We start from the raw sequence: 18,485 nt of genomic DNA on the forward strand, positions 1-18,485 counted from the left end.
CTACAGAGGCACAGGAGACTATAAAGACCTTGTCCTGAGCGCCACAAGATAGAGCAGAAGTTAGTGACAGAAAGAGGGCTTCTCAGGCTTCTGGAAGAAAACTGAAGCTCAGCAGAAAAGTAAAGAGAACTTCTGCAATAAAGGCACATGAGACCACTGTACTTGGTCTGCTGCTGGGCTGCTGAGACTCATTGACTTGTGTATGCACAGGGATTCCTACATTGCTTTCTGTGACAACAGAGACATACCCTGAAGGAGGCCCATAATTTCTAGTGCTATTTGCAAAAAAGAAAAAAAAATTTTTTTCTTATTTTTAATTCTCAATTTTTACTTTTTTTCTACTCTTCAAAGTTTTACTTTTCTTTCTTTTCTTTCTTTTATCTTTTCTTTCTCTCTTTCTCATTCTCTCACTGTCCCACATTGCCCCTCATCTCCCCATTTGTTCCTTTCTGCACTGAAGTCAGATTTCTCCCCTACTGTTCTTTTCTTCTCTTTTTCCTTCTCTTCATTATCATTAGGTTTAAAGGAAAGTAAATTTGGTATCTTGCCTCCCTGTTGCTGTTAGGTGGTTCTATTCACATCTTTGTTCTTTCATTCTGTCATTTTCTCTTGCCTTTAACAACTTCTTAGAGTTTGTGTGATCTTTCTGTGTTTTTTGGCCTCACTGTTAATCTTACCTGTTCTTTCTACCTGTCCCTCCCTCCCCAACTCCTTTTAGCTCCCCACCCCAAAGGGGAAAGATGCTATATTGAAGAGTTTATTCAATATAAACTTATGTTGGGTTGGTCCTTGGTTTTAATTTAACTCACATAGTTAAAAGTGATAGATTAATAGCTACCACAGATTGTCATTTTCTAAGCTGTGCTTGATGCTATGGTATTGCTGACTATATCAGAAGAAGTTAAACTGTCATTATTTGGTGATGATATGATACTTTACATAGAAGACCCAGAAAACTCAGTCAAAAGTCTTCTAGACCTAATTGACAGATTCAGTAGAGTAGCTGGATACAAGGTTAACACTCAAAAAACAATAGCCTTTTTATATGCAAATAGAAGACCCATTGAGAGAGAAACTAGGAAAATAATTCCTTTTACAATAGCATCTAAAAAAATGAAATATCTAGGAATCAACCTAACAAAGGAAGAAAAAGACCTCTACACTGAAAACTACAGCACTCTGAAGAAGGAGATTGAAGAGGATATAAGAAAATGGAAAGATATCCCTTGTTCCTGGGTAGGAAGAACCAACACAGTGAAAATGGCCATACTTCCAAAACTACTATATAGATTCAATGCAATACCAATTGAAATTCCAACAATATACTTCAGAGAACTAGAGAAAACAATCCAAAAATTCATTTGGAAACAGAAGAAACCCAGAATAGCAAAAGTAATTCAAGGCAACAGAGACATGGCTGGGGGCATCACAATCTCCAACTTGAAACTATACTACAAAGCTACTGTGATAAAAACAGCATGGTACTGGCAAAGAAACAGACCCAAAGATCAGTGGAATAGATTAGAAGATGCAGAAACAACTCCAGACATACTCAGCCACCTCATCTTTGATGAAGGAGCCAACTACCCTCATTGGAGGAAAGATAGCCTATTTAATAAATGGGGTTGGAAAAACTGGATTTCAACCTGTCAGAAATTAAAACTAGACCCATACCAATCACCGAGCACTAAACTAAGATCAAAGTGGATTAAAGATCTAAATATTAAGCCAGAAACACTAAACTTGCTGGAAGATAAGTTAGGTAGAACTCTTGATGACATTGGCATAGGAAAAGACTTTATGAACAAATCTTTAGTAGCACGGGAGCTAGCACAAAGAATCAACAACTGGGATCTCCTTGTATTAAAAAGCTTCTGCACTGCAAGAGAAACTACCAACAGAGCTAAGAGACAATCTGCAATGCGGGAAGAAATACTTAGCAGCTGTAACTCAGACAAAGGACTACTATCAAGAATATATAAAGAACTGAAAAAAAAATCAGACCTCCCAAATTCAAAGACCCAATTCAAAAATGGGCATCTGAAATGAACAGACATTTCTCAGACAAAGAAGTAAAAACAGCAAATAAACATATGAAAAAAAGTTCAACATCACTAGTCATTTGAAAGATGCAGATGAAAACAACACTGAGATTCCACCTCACCCCAGAAAGAATGGCTGCTATCAAGAAATCAACCAATAACAAATGCTGGTGGGGGTGTGGAGAAGAAGGAACCCTTCTCCATTGTTGGTGGGAGTGCAGACTGGTGCAACCATTGTGGAAATCAGTATGGAGATACCTCAAAGAACTAGGACTACAGGTCCCATTTGACCCAGCTATTCCCCTGCTGGGAATCTTCCCCAAAGAATTAAAAGAATCATACCACAGTGATATATGTGCACCTATGTTTATAGCAGCACAATTTGTAATAGCTAAAGCTTGGAAACAGCCCAAATGCCCATTGAGTGGAAACTGGATAAAGAAGATGTGGGGTTTTTTTTACATGGAGTACTACTCAGCCATAAAGAATGAGAAACTAGAGACATTTATAGGTAAATGTATGCATATTGAGGCCATACACTTAAGTGAAATAAATAGGTCACATGTGTGTAAATACCAAATAGTTTCTCTAGTGTGAAAAATTGAAAGTGTAAATAAGGATGAAAATGATTAAAATGAATAATTGATAATTTGAAATAAGAAAAGGTCCAAGAGTTTGGGGATGGTGGAAGGGAAAGTGGAAAGGGAAGAAGGGAAAGAAAAAAATTATGAGAAAAAAATATAGAATCAAACTCTGTGTAGATAGGAAAAGGTGGAGGGGGTAAAGGGTACATAGGTAATGGGAGAAAAAATAAAAACTAAGATGCATCATGTTCTGATACAAACACCCAATGATAAATGTAAATGTAATTTATACCTAAAATGTACCAATAAATATATATATTTAAAATTTTTTAAAAAATAAAAAAACCAAATAGAATCCCTAAAACAGATGCAAACATATTTTCAGGAAATTAAGAACTCCTTTGAAAGTTTACACAGCAGAATGAGCCAATATGAGCTCAGAATCTCAGATATAGAAGATTAAAATTACTGAGCAGGAAAAGAAAGATTTCTTTCAATTTGTTAGGAACCACAAGAACTCAATCCAGCTGTTGCTAGATAATGCAAAGAAGAATGACATAAGACTGATTGGAGTCAATGAAGAAACAGGAGAGAGTACAGATGAAATTAAAAAATTGTTCACAGAAGTGATGGCAGAAGACTTCCCAGTCAGGGGAAAAGAATTTGACATGCAGATAAATGAGGCATATAGGACTCCAACTAGCCTTGATCAAAACAACATCTACACATAGGCATATAATAGTTAAGATTCCAAAAACCCAAAGGAAGAACAAAGTTCTACAAGCAGTTAGAGAAAAGAAACAAATCACATACAAACAAAAGCCCATCAGAATCACAGCAGACTTCTCCATGCAAACCCTCAAGGCAAGAAGAGCTTGGAGTGACGCATTCCAAGGCCTAAAAGAAGACAGCCACCAACCCCGATTGATGTACCTTGCAAAACTATCTTTCTAAATTGGTGGAGAAATAAGATACTTTCATGACAAAGAGCACCTTAGGAACTTCATGAATACCAAATTGGCACTCCAAAAAATTTTAGACAATATCCTAGGAAAAGACAATGAGGATCACAAGCCGAGGAAGTCCAGAAGAATGAATCCATCAGTTGCAACAAGAAATTAAGTGTAAAGGGGGAGAATCCAACAAAAAGAAAAAGTCATGACAATGATAAGTCAGTACGTATCAGTTATATCCATCAATGTTAATGTTCTCAATTCACCAATCAAAAGAAATAGACAGGCAGAATGGGTAAAGAAGCAAGATCAAACAATATGCTGCATATAAGAAACACATTTAATTCAAAAAGAAACTCATAGACTGAAAGTTTAAGGGTGGAAAACAATACTCCATGTGACAAGAACCCCTAAAAAGCAAGAGTAGCTATCATCTTTGCAGATCAAGTGGATTTCAAATCCAAATCTCAAACACTCTGGTCCCAAGAATTTCAGATAAGTGTTAGTCAACTTGTATGTTAAAATCTATTGTGAACGTCTGTTTTCATTCCTCTTAAGTAAAAGCTTAAGAACAGAACTGTTGGTTCTTAACAGTAATACAAGAAATTTCTATATTGTTTTCCAAAATGGTTTTGTCATTTTACGTTCACATTAGCAGTATTAGATAGTTCTGACTGGTTCACACCTGAGCTGACATTTGTTCTTGTAAAACGTTAACTTCAACTCCCTAATGAGTATATAATATGATCTTGTTATTATATTGATTAGTATTTTTCTGATTCTAGAATTGCACAACTTTCCTTGTGCTGTACTGGCTATTTATCATTTTCTTGTGCCTACTTTTTAATTAGGGTGTCTATAGTTCTTTATATGTTCTGGTCATAGGTTTTATGTATTATAAATATGGTTTGTTTAAGGACTACTTTTCATTTTCTTAACGATATCATTTGAAGTTCTAAAATTTGATGGACTCTCATTTATCAATTTCTTTCTTTCATACATCATGTTTTTGTATCCTAGGAAATTCTTGCCCACCCTAAAATCATGAACATTTTCCCATATAATTTCTTCTCTTTTTTTTGTATATCCTTTTATTGGTACATTTTAGGTGTACAATATAGTGACATTCATCAATGGAAATAGGCACCTTTACATACTCTCTTGGTTCTTATTTTTTCACCCTTCCCCTGCCCTCCCTTCAATCCCTTAATCCCTTCCTATTTACAAAGATTTTGTTTCCTTAATTTCATTTTCTCATACTAATTCCATTCCCTTCTTTCCTTTCCCTTACTCCTCCCACTTCCCCTTCCCCTTTGCCCATTTTCTTATTTCACATTATCTATTATACAATTTAGTCCTTATTTACACTTTCAGTTTCTCACACTAGAGAAACTATTCAGTATTTACACTTGTGTGTCCTATTTATTTCACTTAAGAATATCACCTAAATGTGCATCCATTTAGCTATAAATGTCTCTAATTTCTCAATTTTATAGCTGAGTAGTACTCCATTTTATAAAAAACACACATTGTCTTTATCCAGCCTCCAGTTGATGGCATTTGGGCTCTTTCCAAGTTTTAGCTATTACAAACTGTGCTGCTATGAACATGGGTGCACATATATCACTGTGGTATGATTCTTTTAATTCTTTGGGGAAGATCCCCAGCAGTGGAAGAGCTGGGTCAAATGGGACTTCCAGTCCTAGTTCTTTGAGGTATCTCCATACTGATTTCCACAGTGGTTGCACCAGTCTACACTCCCACCGGCAGTGGAGCAGGGTTCCTCTTTCCCCACAGCCCTGCCAGCATTTGTTATTGGCTGATTTCATGATAGCAGCCATTCTTTCTGGAGTGAGGTGGAATCTCAGTGTTGTTTTCATTTGCATCTCTTGAATGACCAGTGATGTTGAATATTTTTCCATACGTTTATTTGCCATGTCTACTTCTCTGTTTGAGAAATGTCTGTTCATTTCAGATGCCCATTTTTGGATTGGGTCTTTAAATTTAGGAGGTCTGATTTTTTTCAGTTCTTTATAGATTCGAGATAGTAGACCTTTGTTTGAGGAACCACTTGTAAAAATTTTTTCCCACAGTATGAGTTATCTCTTCACACTGCTTGTGGTTGCTCTTGTACTGCAAAAGCTTTTTAATGAAAAGAGATCCCACTTGTTGATTGTTTGTGCTAGTTCACAGGCAACTGTGGTTTTGTTCATAAAGTGTTTTCCTACACCAATATCTTCAAGAGTTCTACCTAAACTCTGTTCCAGCCAGTTCAGCATTTCTGTTTTAATATTTAGATTGTTAATCCATTTTGATTTTAGTTTAGTGCATGGTGAGAGATACAGGTCTAGTTTTAATCTTTGGCAAGTTGAGGCCCAATTTTTCCGGCACCATTTATTAAAGAGGCTATATTTCCTCCAGTGAGAGTGTTTGGCTCCTTTATAGAAGATGAGGTGGCTGAGTGTGTCTGGGGTTGTTTCTGCATCTTCTAATCTGTTCCACTGGGCCTCAGGTCTGTTTCTTTGCTGGTACCATGCTGTTTTTATCACAGTAGCTTTGCAGTATAGTTTCAAGTTGGGGATTGTAATACCCCCTGCCATGTCTCTGTTACCTAGAATTACTTTTGCTATTCTGGGTCTCTTCTTGCTCCAAATGAATTTTTGGATTGTTTTCCCGAGGTCAATGAAGTATGCTGCTGGGATCTCAATTGGAATTGCATTAAATCTATATAGCAGTTTTGGAAGTATGGCCATTTGCACTATATTAATCCTTCCTACCCAGGAGCAGGGGATGTCTGTCCATTTGCTGGTATCATCTTCCATCTCTCTTTTCAGAGTGCCATAGTTTTCAGAGAAGAGGTCTTTGATTTCTTTCGTTAGGTTGATTCCTAGGTATTTCAGTTTTTTGGATGCTATTGTGAAAGGAATTATTTGCCCTATTTCTCTCTCAGTGAGTCTGTCATTGGTGTAGAGGAAAACTATTGATTTTTGTGTGTTGACCTTGTAACCAGCTACTTGACTGTATTTGGTTATTAAGTCTAGAAGACTTTTGGTGGAGTTCTTGGGGTCTTCTATATAGAGTATCAGGTCATCTGCAAATAATGACAATTTGACTTCTTCATTTCCTATCTTTATTCCTTTTATTTCTTTCTCTTGTCTAGTTGCCATGGTTAATGTTTCCAGAACTATATTGAACAAGAGTGGTGATAGTGGACATCCTTGTCTTGTTCCTGATTTTAGTGGGAAGGATTTCAGTTTTTGACCATTTTGTATGATATTTGCTGTTGGTTTTTCATAGATGGCTCTTATAAGGTTGACCTAGAGACAGTCTATTCCAATTTTCTGTAAGGTTTTTATCATATATGTGTGCTGGATTTTGTCAAATGCTTTTTCTGCATCTATTGAGATGATTATATGTTTTTTGTCCTTAGCTATATAGATATAGTGTATTACATTTATTGATTTGTGTATGTCGAACCATCCCTGCATCCCTGGGATGAATCTGACTTGGTCAGGGTGTATGATCTTCTTAATGATCTGCTGCATTCTATTTGCCAGTATCTTAAGGATTTTTGCATCTATGTTCATTAGTGAGATTGGCCTATAGTTCTCTTTTTCAATTGCATTTTTCTCTGCTTTGGGGATTAAGGTGATGCTTGCTTCCTGGAATGAATTCTGGAGTACTACTTCCCTTTCAATTTCATTGAAGAGTTTAAACAGTAGTGGCAGTAGTTCCTCTCTAAATGTCTTGTAGAATTCAGTGGTGAAGTCATCAGGACCTGGGCTTTTCTTAGTTGGTAAGTTTTTAATTATGTTTTCAATTTCATTGATTGATATTGGGTTGTTTAGAATTTTTAGGTCTTTTTTGTATAACTTTGGTAATTCATATGTATCTAGGAATCTGTCCATTTCTTCTGTATGTTCCATCTTATTGGCATATAGGTTCTCAAAGTAGGTATTGATGATCCTCTGGATTTCTGCCAGGTCCATTATAATTTCACCCTTTTCATTCCTAATTGCATGCATTTGTGCCTTTTCTTTCCTTTTTCTGATAAGGTTGGCTAAGTGTTTGTCAATTTTGTTTATTGTTTCAAAGAATCAGCTCTTTGCTTCGTTGATTTTTTTTTATCATTCTCTTACACTCCATTGCATTGATTTTTGCCCTGATCTTTATAATTTCTTCCTTTCTATGGGCTTTGGGTTTTTCCTGCTCTTCTTTTTCTAGAAGTTTGAGGTTTAACATCAGGTTAATTGGGCTTGCGCCGTTTTCCTAATATGAGTATTCAGTGCTATGAATTTCCCTCGTAAGACTGCTTTCATTGTGTCCCATAGATTCTGATATGTTGCATTGTCATTGTCATTTAATTGAAGGAACTGTCTGATTTCTTCTTTAATTTCCTCTGTGACCCATTAGTTATTCAGAAGTGTGTTGTTCAATGTCCATGTGTTTATGGAGTTTTTGCAGTTTCTTTTGCTATTGATCTCCAATTTCATTGCACTATGGTCTGATAATATAAAGGGAATAACTTCAATTACTTTGCACTTATTACAATATGTTCTATGAGTGAGTATGTGGTCTGTTTTGGAGAATGACCCATGTGCAGCTGAAAAGAATGTGTATTCTCATTTTGTGGGGTGAAACATTCTGTAAACATCTGTTAAGTTCATATGTTCAAGACTTTGATTGAGTTCTAGTATTTCATTGCTTGATTTTTGTCTAGTTGTTCTATTTGTGACAATGGGGTATTGAGGTCCCCACTACCATTGTATTAGTGCTTATACATTTTTTCATGTCTGCTAGTATTTGTTTTATATAGTTTGGTGCATAGATATTTATGATTGTCATCTCTTCCTCTTGGATTGTTCTCTGATCAAGGATGTTGTGTCCTTCTTTGTCTCTCTTAAGCAGTGTTAGTTTGAAATCCACTTGGTCTGCAAAGACAATAGCTACTCCCGCTTTTTTTTGGATTCCTGTTACAAGGAATATTGTTTTCTACCCTTTAACTTTCACTCTATGAGTCTCTTTTTGAATTAAGTGTGTTTCTTCTATACAGCATACTGTTGGATCTTGCTTCTTGGCCCATTCTGCCAGTGTATTTCTTTTGATTGGTGAGTTGAGACCATTAACATGGATGGTTATAACTGATACGTATTGAGTTATCATTGCCATGACTTTTTCTTTCTATTGGATTCTCCCCCTTTGATTTTAATTTCTCATCTTTCCCAGGGGATTCATTCTGCTGGTCTTCCTGGGGTTGTGATCTTTCTTGTCTTTTCCTGGGATTTTGTCTAAAAATGTTTGGAATGCAAGTTTGGTATTCATGAAGATCCTAAGGTGCTCTTTGTCATGAAAGTATCTTATTTCACCATCAATTTTGAAAGATATTTTTCCAGGGCACATCAATCTGGGTTGGAGTTTGTTTTCCTTTAGGTCTTGAAATACATCACTCCATGCTCTTCTTGCCTTGAGGGTTTGCATGGAGAAATCTGCTGTGATTCTGATGGGCTTTTGTTTGTATGTGATTTGTTTCTTTTCTCTAATTGCTTGTAGAATTTTGTTCTTCTGTTGAGTTTCTGGAATGTTAACAATTATATGCCTGTGTGTAGTTTTTTTGAACAAAGCTAGTTGGAGTCCTATATGCCTCACTTCTCTGTATGTCAGGTTCTTTTCCTCAGCTTGAGAAGTTTTCTGCTATCACTTCTGTGAACAGTTTTTTTTTTTTTATGTCATCTGCACTCTCTCCTGTTTCTTCATTGACTCCAGTCAGTTTTATGTTATTCTTCTTTGCATTATCTAGCAGCTGCTGGAGTGATTTCTCATGGTCCCTTATAATTTTAAAGTAATTTTTCTTTTCCTGGTCAGTAATTGCAACCATATCTTCTGTATCTAAAATGTGTCCTCACATTGGCTCAATCTGCTACATAGGCTTTCAATTGAGTTTTTAATCTCCTGGAAATCTGTTTGCATCTGTTTTATGAATTCCATTTATTTTCTAGGTTGGGATACAATCATGTTCCTCAGCTCCTCTATTTTTTTTTTCTGTGTCCTCTCTAGATATATTAATCATGTCTTGCACTATGGGCACAATCTCTGCTGTTATGTGAGAAATTATTTCTGATTTCATTTTATTCAGTTCCTCATTCATTGTTAGTTCAGGGAGTCCAGGTTGTGGAGTATCAGAGTGTTCCATCTCCTTTCCCTTTGGGCTTTCTGAAGGTGATCTGAAGTCTGGTTCTGAGGCTTGTTTCCATGTCTTCTCATTTTGATGGGGGTGGAATGGGGTGGGGGTTGCTGCTGGCACCTGCATAGCTCACCTCCTGTGCCATGGGAACTGTGGCACACAGACCTGGTAGACTCCTCTGTGCTGGGAGCTATGGCACATTGACTTGGAAGCCTCCTCTGTGCTTGGAGATGTAGCACGCCTACCTGGAAGCCTCCTCTATGCTGGGAGCTGTGGCATGCTGACCCGGAAGCCTCCTCTACTCTGGGAGCTGTGAAACACTAACCTAGAGGCCTCCTTTGTGCTGGCAGCTGTGGCACACTGACCTGGAAGCCTCCTCTGCCTATAATTTCTTCTTAAAGTTTTATAGTTTTAGGCTTTCATATTTAGGTTCATAGATTCTTCCAAGTTATTTTTATGTATGGAAATAAAGTGTTGAGGTTAAGTTTTTATATACAGATACCAGATTTTCCAATGCAATTGGCTGAAAACAATATTTTCCCTCCGCTCTTGAACTGAGTCGATGTTCTATAAAATGTTAATGTGAAATAATCTTTCAAAACTCAGTGGACCATATATGCATGATTCTATTTCTAGATTCCCTGTTTTATTCCAGTGATCTATATGTCTTTCCTTACACCAACACTGCCTTGATTATTGTAGCTTTAGAGGAAGTCTTAAAATGAGGTACTAAATGTCTTTCAGTATCTTTTTTTTTCTTTTATCTTTTCTATGTCCTTTTTACTCCTACATAACTTTTAAATTTCAATATCCAAGTCTTCATTTATAGCAAGTATACATAGACCTGAATTTTTATATATACCTTGTGTTTTCTAATCCTTCTAAATAATTCAAATACAAGTTCTAGAGGCTCCTAGAGATTTCTTAGTATTTTCTCTGTAGATGATCATTTCATCTACATATAAACATTTTACTTCTACCTTGCCAATCCTATTCTAATTGTGTCTTTTTATTGCCATATTATTTTGGTTTGGACCTATGTTTCAAAGTTTAATGGACAAATGAAGAAGAATAGGCATATCTGCCCTTGTTCCTCACCTTAGGGAGAAAGCATTGTATCTTTTCCATTTATACATTGCTTTTTTTCTGGAAGTATGGAGCACATGGCTTATCTGTTGAGAAGGTTCTGGTCTACTTCTAGTCTCCTGATAGCTTGTAGCATGAACAGCTGTAGAATTTAGTCCAGTATTTTTTCTTCAACTACTGACAGGATAATATGGCTTTTTCCTTTCCTCTGTTAAAATGATGACTTATGTGGGGTGGAACTTCCAATGCTGAACCAGCACTTCCCTCCCTATAATAAAACTGCTTTCTACATACTGCCAGATCTGACTTCTAATAGTTTGGTTTTTTAAAACGAATTTTTATCTGTGTTCATACTTTTTTTTCTTCTATTATCTTTATCCAGTTTTAGGATTAGCACAAAATTATTTCCCAAAATGAGGGAGAAGTGTTCTTTCTTTTTTCTGCTTTAAATGCTTGATGTAATTTATCGGTGAAAATGTATATGAGCCTGTTGTTGTCACATAGGTAGGTTTTCAAGCTAGGAATATACTTTCTTTAATAGGTGCTATTCAAATTTTATATTTCCTCTAGAGTCAGTTTCATTAATTTGTCTTCCAAGGTACTTCTTAGAAGTTTTCAAATTTATTTCAAAAAAGACTTTTGTAATATGCTTTCTATATCCTTTTAAATTCTGTAAAATCTGTGGTAATGTCCTCTGATTTTTGATATTGTAATTTTAAAATGTATAATTCATATTGTGTAATAGGAAGAAAAGGTCTAAAGGAGTAAGGGAAGTGAGAGTGTTAGGGGAAAGGAAAGAAGAGAAAGGAAAAAATATGAGAAAAGAAAAAATGGAAACAAATCTTTGCAAATAGGGAAAGGTGGAGGGGGTGAAGGGAGGTCAGGGGAAGGGGAAATAAGTAAGAATCAAGATACATCATGTAAAGATACAAGATCCCAATGATGAATGTAACTGTATTTTATAACTAAAATGTATCAATAAACTTAATGGAAAAAACAGAATAAATCATACCAAAGTCTTTCTCCTAGGCTGTATCACCAAATCTAAATAAGGGGTTCAAAAATGTTAGAGTTACCCCAGTCAGTCACTGTCCTATGCAAAAAAAAGCCTGCCTGTCCTGCTGTTTTGTTGAATTCAACTGCTATGGATTTAGGGTCTCTTCCTTAGACTCATATGGAAAAATGTCAGTCAACAGAGTTCTTCTGTCCCTCCTGATGAAAGCAAAATGTCCAGGCCAAAGTACCCATTTCATCAGGAAACATTTACCCAGCCAAAAAGGTTGACTCCTCTAACAGTTCCACTAATGCCAATGTCCGAATGTGTTCTGGTGACCAGAAAGCCCATAGCACCTTGGCCCCTGCCCAATCAGGCAGCGTCATGACCACGGGCTTCCCTTAGTATTGGTTGGTTCTCTGGAGGAATGGAACTGGTAGTTACACAAGGGGATCTCACAGGTACACTTAGGGATGAAGAGTGGGAGAGTTTATAATGGACATCTGTGAGATCCACAGGATGCAATAACTTCTCAGTTAAAGAAGCCGGATGTTGCTGTACAAGAGGGATGAAGAATATGACACTACCGTGAAACCAAAGACCTGTATCACCCCTGTACAGGTACCCATATAAATCCATATAGGAAGGCTAAAATTGGAGTCTGATGTCCACAGGCAAAAGCAACAAAATACTCACCTGCTCAAGCAGGATGGGACTTTTCAAAGGTGTCGACTCCTTTCTTCCTTCCCTTTTGTTTCATCTAAGCTGCAAACCTGTTTATTGGTGCCACCCACAATCAGGGTGCATCTTCCCCCCTCAGTTGCTGCCCTGAATGCCAATCATCTCTGGAAACACCTCACAGATATATCCAGAAGTGAACTTCACTGATCTGTTAGCCTTGCCTCATCCAATCAAATTGACAATCACAATTAATAGTCACATCTCCCCACCACTCCATGAAGACACCCAGTGCTCTAGTCCCTTTGATGTAATGAAAAACCTGTCTCTCTCTCTCTCTCTCTCTCTCTCTCTCTCTCTCTCTCTCTCTCTCTCTCTCTCTCTCTCTCTCTCTTCCCCCTCTTCTGTGACTGAGAAGACAGCTCAGGTCAAAATTTCACTGGAAATCCTTCAGAATTAATGATAGGTGATAAGAGGGCCTGACTTGCTAGGCATCATGGGGGAATCAGCTTCCTTCCTCAGATTTTTTGCACTGTAGGTTCTGAAAGGGGCTTCAGACAAAAACTCACAAATGTGTCCTGCAAGCCTAGCTGCATCCACTCTTGGGGAGGAGAGGCTGAGGACCTTTTTACAAATTCTCCTTGTGAAACAGTCTTGACTAAAACTCTCTTCTCTCCAATTCAGTGCTGTTCTACTAGGACTAGGTCCTCCTTGTCTTCCCTTCCTGTAACCCCTACTCCAAGCCTCTTAGGTCTGTAAGAATTCTGGAAGCTTGTGTGCAGCTCTTTAAGGCAGTGAGATGCTTACCTGGCTGGCATGCTTGTCCTCTGATTGACCCTCATCCAATGCTGTCTTGAGAAACTGGAATGCTGGGGTTTGGTCCCTTGCTTGCATGATCTCAGTACACGAATAAAGGCCTCATAGTTGCTTTTATTCTACCTCATTGCCACACGGAATGACCTTGTCATCTAGCTCTTCTAACACTCTGTCAAAGTCTAGAAAAATCCTTCATATACTTCAAGGCACAGCAAGGTGTTCTTAGAGTCTTCTCTCCTGTGACTTATAGGAAGTTAAACTAATCTTTGCTTTGTAAATGTATTTGTCTCCTGCATAAGTCTCAAAACTTATGCTATTATCACTTCTCCTTTGGCTATAATTTTACATAGTCTTTGGGGTTTTTTTCTTTCTAAGAGACTGTGGACTTTTTGAGGCCAGCTGTCAGACTCATTTCCCCCATAATACTGTGACAACAGGACACTTACCAGATACAGAATCTAAAGACTAAATGATCCAATCCTATCACAATCTAGTGAATTGCAATATTTATCTTCTTATAAAGACGCATATGTTCTGCTCTGCTTTCTATAATCTAAAACAAGATCTTTAGGGTATGGAACAAGTCAGTGTGACACCTAATATTGTCTCTTATCAGTAAATGAGAAGTTTAAAAGAAAACAATTTCCCAAATTTCTAAGTCTTATGTTACAAATGTGATTTCCTTTTATTTAGTTTCAACTACTTTTTCCCCACAGATGCTCCATTGGTCAGCTTTCAGTTGCTATGATGAAGTACCTGAGAAAATCACCATATAGAAGGAAAGGTTACTCCTAAGTTTGATCCCTGGTACCAAAAAAAAAGGAAGGAAAAATTAATGTTGGCTCAGTTTTTCAGAAGAGTCAATCTGTGGTCACTTGGTCCCATTTCTCTACTTCCTCCTGCTAGGTGTCACCTCCTATGTGTCCACTGTCTCCCCCTAGTACGTTTAATTGTGAACCATCAATAGATCAATCCACTGATGAGTCTGGAGTGCTAATGCTCCCTTAACCACCCATAGGTCCCGCCTCCGAACACAGCTGTTTTGGGCCCCAGCCATTAGCACATGAGCTTTTGGAAAATATTCGATTCAAACCATACTGGGTGTCTGATTTTTCATCTATTTAAAAAATTAACCTGGAATGGAGATATATGCCTGTAATTGCAGTACTCTTAGAGTTTGAGGCAAGAGGATCACAAGTTTGAGTCCAGCTTGGGTAACTTACTGACTTAGGAAAACCTAGTCTCAAAATAAAGAAAATAGAAAATTTCTGGGAATGTAGCTCTGTATGAAGGCCCTGAGTTCAGTCCTAGTACTAAATGAATAAATTAATATTTAAAAGAGTAAAATATAACTCCCTGCAATGTGTCTAAAAAGCCAAAATTTACATTCACAGTCACCTTCTGGCACAACTACAAAAAAAAGTTGTTCTTTTCAGTATAAAATATCTACAATTCTGAACTGTTCATAGGAACACTAATTGCTACTGCTGCTATAGAGTTGGTTTGAAAAATTAAAATACAATATTTAGGCTGTATAGATTCAAAATGATATCGAAATAATTTATATTTACACATATAAAAGTCATACATGAGTATTATTCCAAAGACATTCTCCCAAGCATTAAAATGCCATTACACTTAAACTCTTACAAAACTATAGTCACTTACATAACAGTATTATCCAAATGACTAAAGAATGCTTGCAAGTTTACAAAATCTATTAAGAGACAGAAAAAAAAGGCTCAAAATTCTTGCCATAACTTGATATACAGTAAATTTCTTATTTGACTCTTGAATACCTTCTAAAGATGTTGACTGTCATAAGATGTACAGATTTGGGTAATAATTCAGCCATATAAAAATAATGGGGGTATCTCTTGGTATATAGGACATTCTTTTTGTTGCTGGAATAAATGATTACCCAAGAAAAGAGCTGACTGATTTCCTATGGAATTTACATCTACAGTAGCTTCCTGGAATTAACTCAGCTCATAAATAGCCTGCGGGCATGTATTGCCAATGAAAGAAATTAGATAAGAGGAACAGTTAAGAGGGTGGGGGATGAAACTTTCATTCATTTTTTTTTCCCATTAAGTTTATTGGTACATTTTAGGTATAAAATACAGTTATATTCATCATTGGGATCTTGTACCATTACATGAGTATCTTTGTTCTTATTTTTTTCCCCTTCCCCTGCCCTCCCTTCACCCCCTCCATCCTTCCCTATTTGCAAAGACTTTGTTTCCATTTTTTCCTTTTCTCATATTTTTTCTTTTCCCTTTTCCCCTTCCCCTACCCCTCCCAATTCCCCTGCTCTTTTAGACCTTTTCTTCCTATTACACAGTATCAATTATACATTTTAAAAATTACAATATCAGGATCTAGGAGACATTATCACAGATTTTACAGAATTTAAAAGGATATAGAAAGCATATTACAAAAATCTCTTTTGAAATAAATTTGACGACTTCTAAGAAGTACCTTGGAAGACAAATTAATGAAACTAACTGTGGAGGAAATATAAAATTTGAATAGCACCTATTAAAGAAAGTATATTCCTAGCTTGAAAACCTACCTATATGACAACAGCAGGCTCATATAGAATTTAACAGATAAATTATATCAAACAATTAAAGCAGAAAAAAGAAGGAACATTTCTCCCCTCATTTTAGGAAATCAACATTGTGCTAATCCTAAAACTGGATGAAGATAATAGAAGAAAAAAGTATGAACATAGATAAAAATTTGTTTAACAAAACAAACTATCAGAAGTCAGATCTGGCAGTATGTAGAAAGTGGTTTTGTTATAGGGATGGCAGTGTTGGTTCAGCATTGGAAGATCCATCCCCAAAAGTCATCATTTTAACAGAGGAAAGGAAAAAGCCATATGATCCTGTCACTAGTTGCAGAAAAAGTACTGGACTAAATTCTACAGCTTTTCATGGTAAAAGCTCTCAGGAGACTAGAAGTAGAACAGAAAGAACCTTCTTAACAGATTAAAGACATGTACTCCATACTTCCAGCGAGAATGCCTTATATGAATGGAGAAGACACAATGCTTTCTCCTTAAGGTGGGGAACAAGGGCAGATATGCTTACTCTTTATCTGTCCATTAAACTTTGAAACCTAGGCCCAACCAAAATAGTCTAGCAATAAAATGACACAACTAGGATAAGATTGGCACAGCAGAAGCAAAATCTTTATATGTAGATGAAATGCTAATCTACAGAGAAAATACTAAGAAATCTCTAGGAACCCCTAGAACTTGTGCTTCAATTTAGCAGGAATAGAAAACCCAAGGTATATATAAAAATTCAGGTCTGTGTATACGTGCTATAAATGAAGACTTGGATATTGAAATTTAAAAGTTATGTAGGAGTACAAAGGACCTAGAAAAGTTTAAAAAAAAGAGAGAGACAAAAAACAGTGTTGGAAGACGTCTAGTACTTAATTTTAAGACTTCTTCTAAAGCTACAGTAATCAAGTCAGTGTTGGTGTAAGGAAAGACATATAGATCATTTGAATGAAACAGAGAATCTAGAAATAGAACCACACATATATGGTCCACTGAGTTTTGAAAGATCATTTAACATTAGCATTTTATAGAATATAAACTGAACTCAAGAGCCAAGGAAGAGATAGTGTTTTCAGCAAATGGCACTAGAACACCTGGTATCCATATATAAAAAATTAATCTCACCTCTTTATTTCCATACATGAAGATAACTTGAAGGGATCTATGAACCTAAATATGAAAGCCTAAACATATAAAGCTTTAAGAAGAAATTATAAGGGAAAACGTTTATGAATTTAGGGTAGGCAAGAACTACCTAGGATATAAAAAACATGATGTATAAAAGAAAAAAATTGATAAATGAGATTCCATCAAAATTTAGAACTTTAAATGACATCATTAAAATGAAAAGTAGTCCTTAAACAGACCCTATTTACAATGCATATAACCTATGCCCAGAATATATAAAGAATTCTTAGAGCTCATTAATAGACAACCCAATTAAAAAGTAGACATAAGAAGATGATAAATAGCCAGCATAGCACAAGGAAAGGTATGCAACTCTAGAATCAGAAAAATACTAATCAGTACAATAATAAGATTGAATTATACACTCATTAGGGAGACGAAGTTACAAGTTTTAAAAGCCTTGTCATGACTTTTTCCTTTTGTTGGATTCTCCCTCTTTGTGTTTTATTTGTCACACCCAGTGGATTCATTCTGCTAGGTTTCCTGGGGTTGTGATCCTCATTATCTTTTCCTAGGGTACTGTCTAAAATTTTTTGGAGTGCTGGTTTGATATTGATGAAGTTCCTGAGGTTCTCTTTATCATGAAAGTATCTTATTTCTCCATCAATTTTGAAAGATAGTTTTGCAAGGTACATCAATCTGGGTTGGAGGATGTTTTCCATTAGGGCTTGAAATATATCACTCCAAGCTCTTCTTGCCTTGAGGGTTTGCGTTGAGGAGTCTGCTGGGATTGTGTTGGGCTTTCCTTTGTATGTGATTTGTATCTTTTCTCTCACTGCTTGTAGAATTTGTTCTTCTGTTGGATTTCTGGAATCCTAACTATTATATGCCTATGTGTAGATACTGTTTGATAAGGGCTAGCTGGAGTCCTATATGCCTCACTTATCTGTATGTCAAGTTCTTTTACCCTCCTTGGGAAGTTTTCTACCATCACTTCTGTGAACAGTTTTTTTATGTCATCTGCACTCTCTCCTGTTTCTTCATTGACTCCAATCAGTCTTATGTTATTCTTGTTTGCATCATCTAGCAGCTGCTGGATTGATTTCTCATGTTCCCTTACAATTTTAAAACAATTTTTCTTTTCCTGGTCACTAACTGCAATCTTTTCTTCCATATCCAAAATTCTATCCTCACATTGGTTCATTCTGATGCACAGACTTTCGGTGGGGTTTTTAATCTCCTTGAAAACTGTTTGCATCTGTTTTATGGATTCCATTTTTTTCCTTTGTTGGGATTCCATCATGTTCCTCAGATCCTCTATTTTCTTATCTGTGTCCTCCCTAGATTTATTAATCATGTCCTGCACTATGAGCACAATCTCTGCTGTTATCTGAGTAATTATTTCTGATTTCATTTTTCCCAGATCCTCTTTTATTGCCAGTTCATAG

At 36.4% G+C, this 18,485-nt stretch overlaps 1 pseudogene; it reads right to left on the bottom strand.

Annotated features, from left to right (window-relative positions):
- Positions 1-12,226, bottom strand: part of LOC101705397 (akirin-1 pseudogene) — a 51,317-nt pseudogene extending 39,091 nt beyond the window's left edge.
- Positions 12,227-18,485: the final 6,259 nt, after the last annotated feature.

This window comes from Heterocephalus glaber, unplaced genomic scaffold, assembly GCF_053883595.1.
Source record: "Heterocephalus glaber isolate CG9 unplaced genomic scaffold, H.glaber_assembly_v1.0 deba00001724, whole genome shotgun sequence".
In the NCBI taxonomy this organism is placed as follows: Eukaryota; Metazoa; Chordata; class Mammalia; order Rodentia; family Bathyergidae; genus Heterocephalus; species Heterocephalus glaber.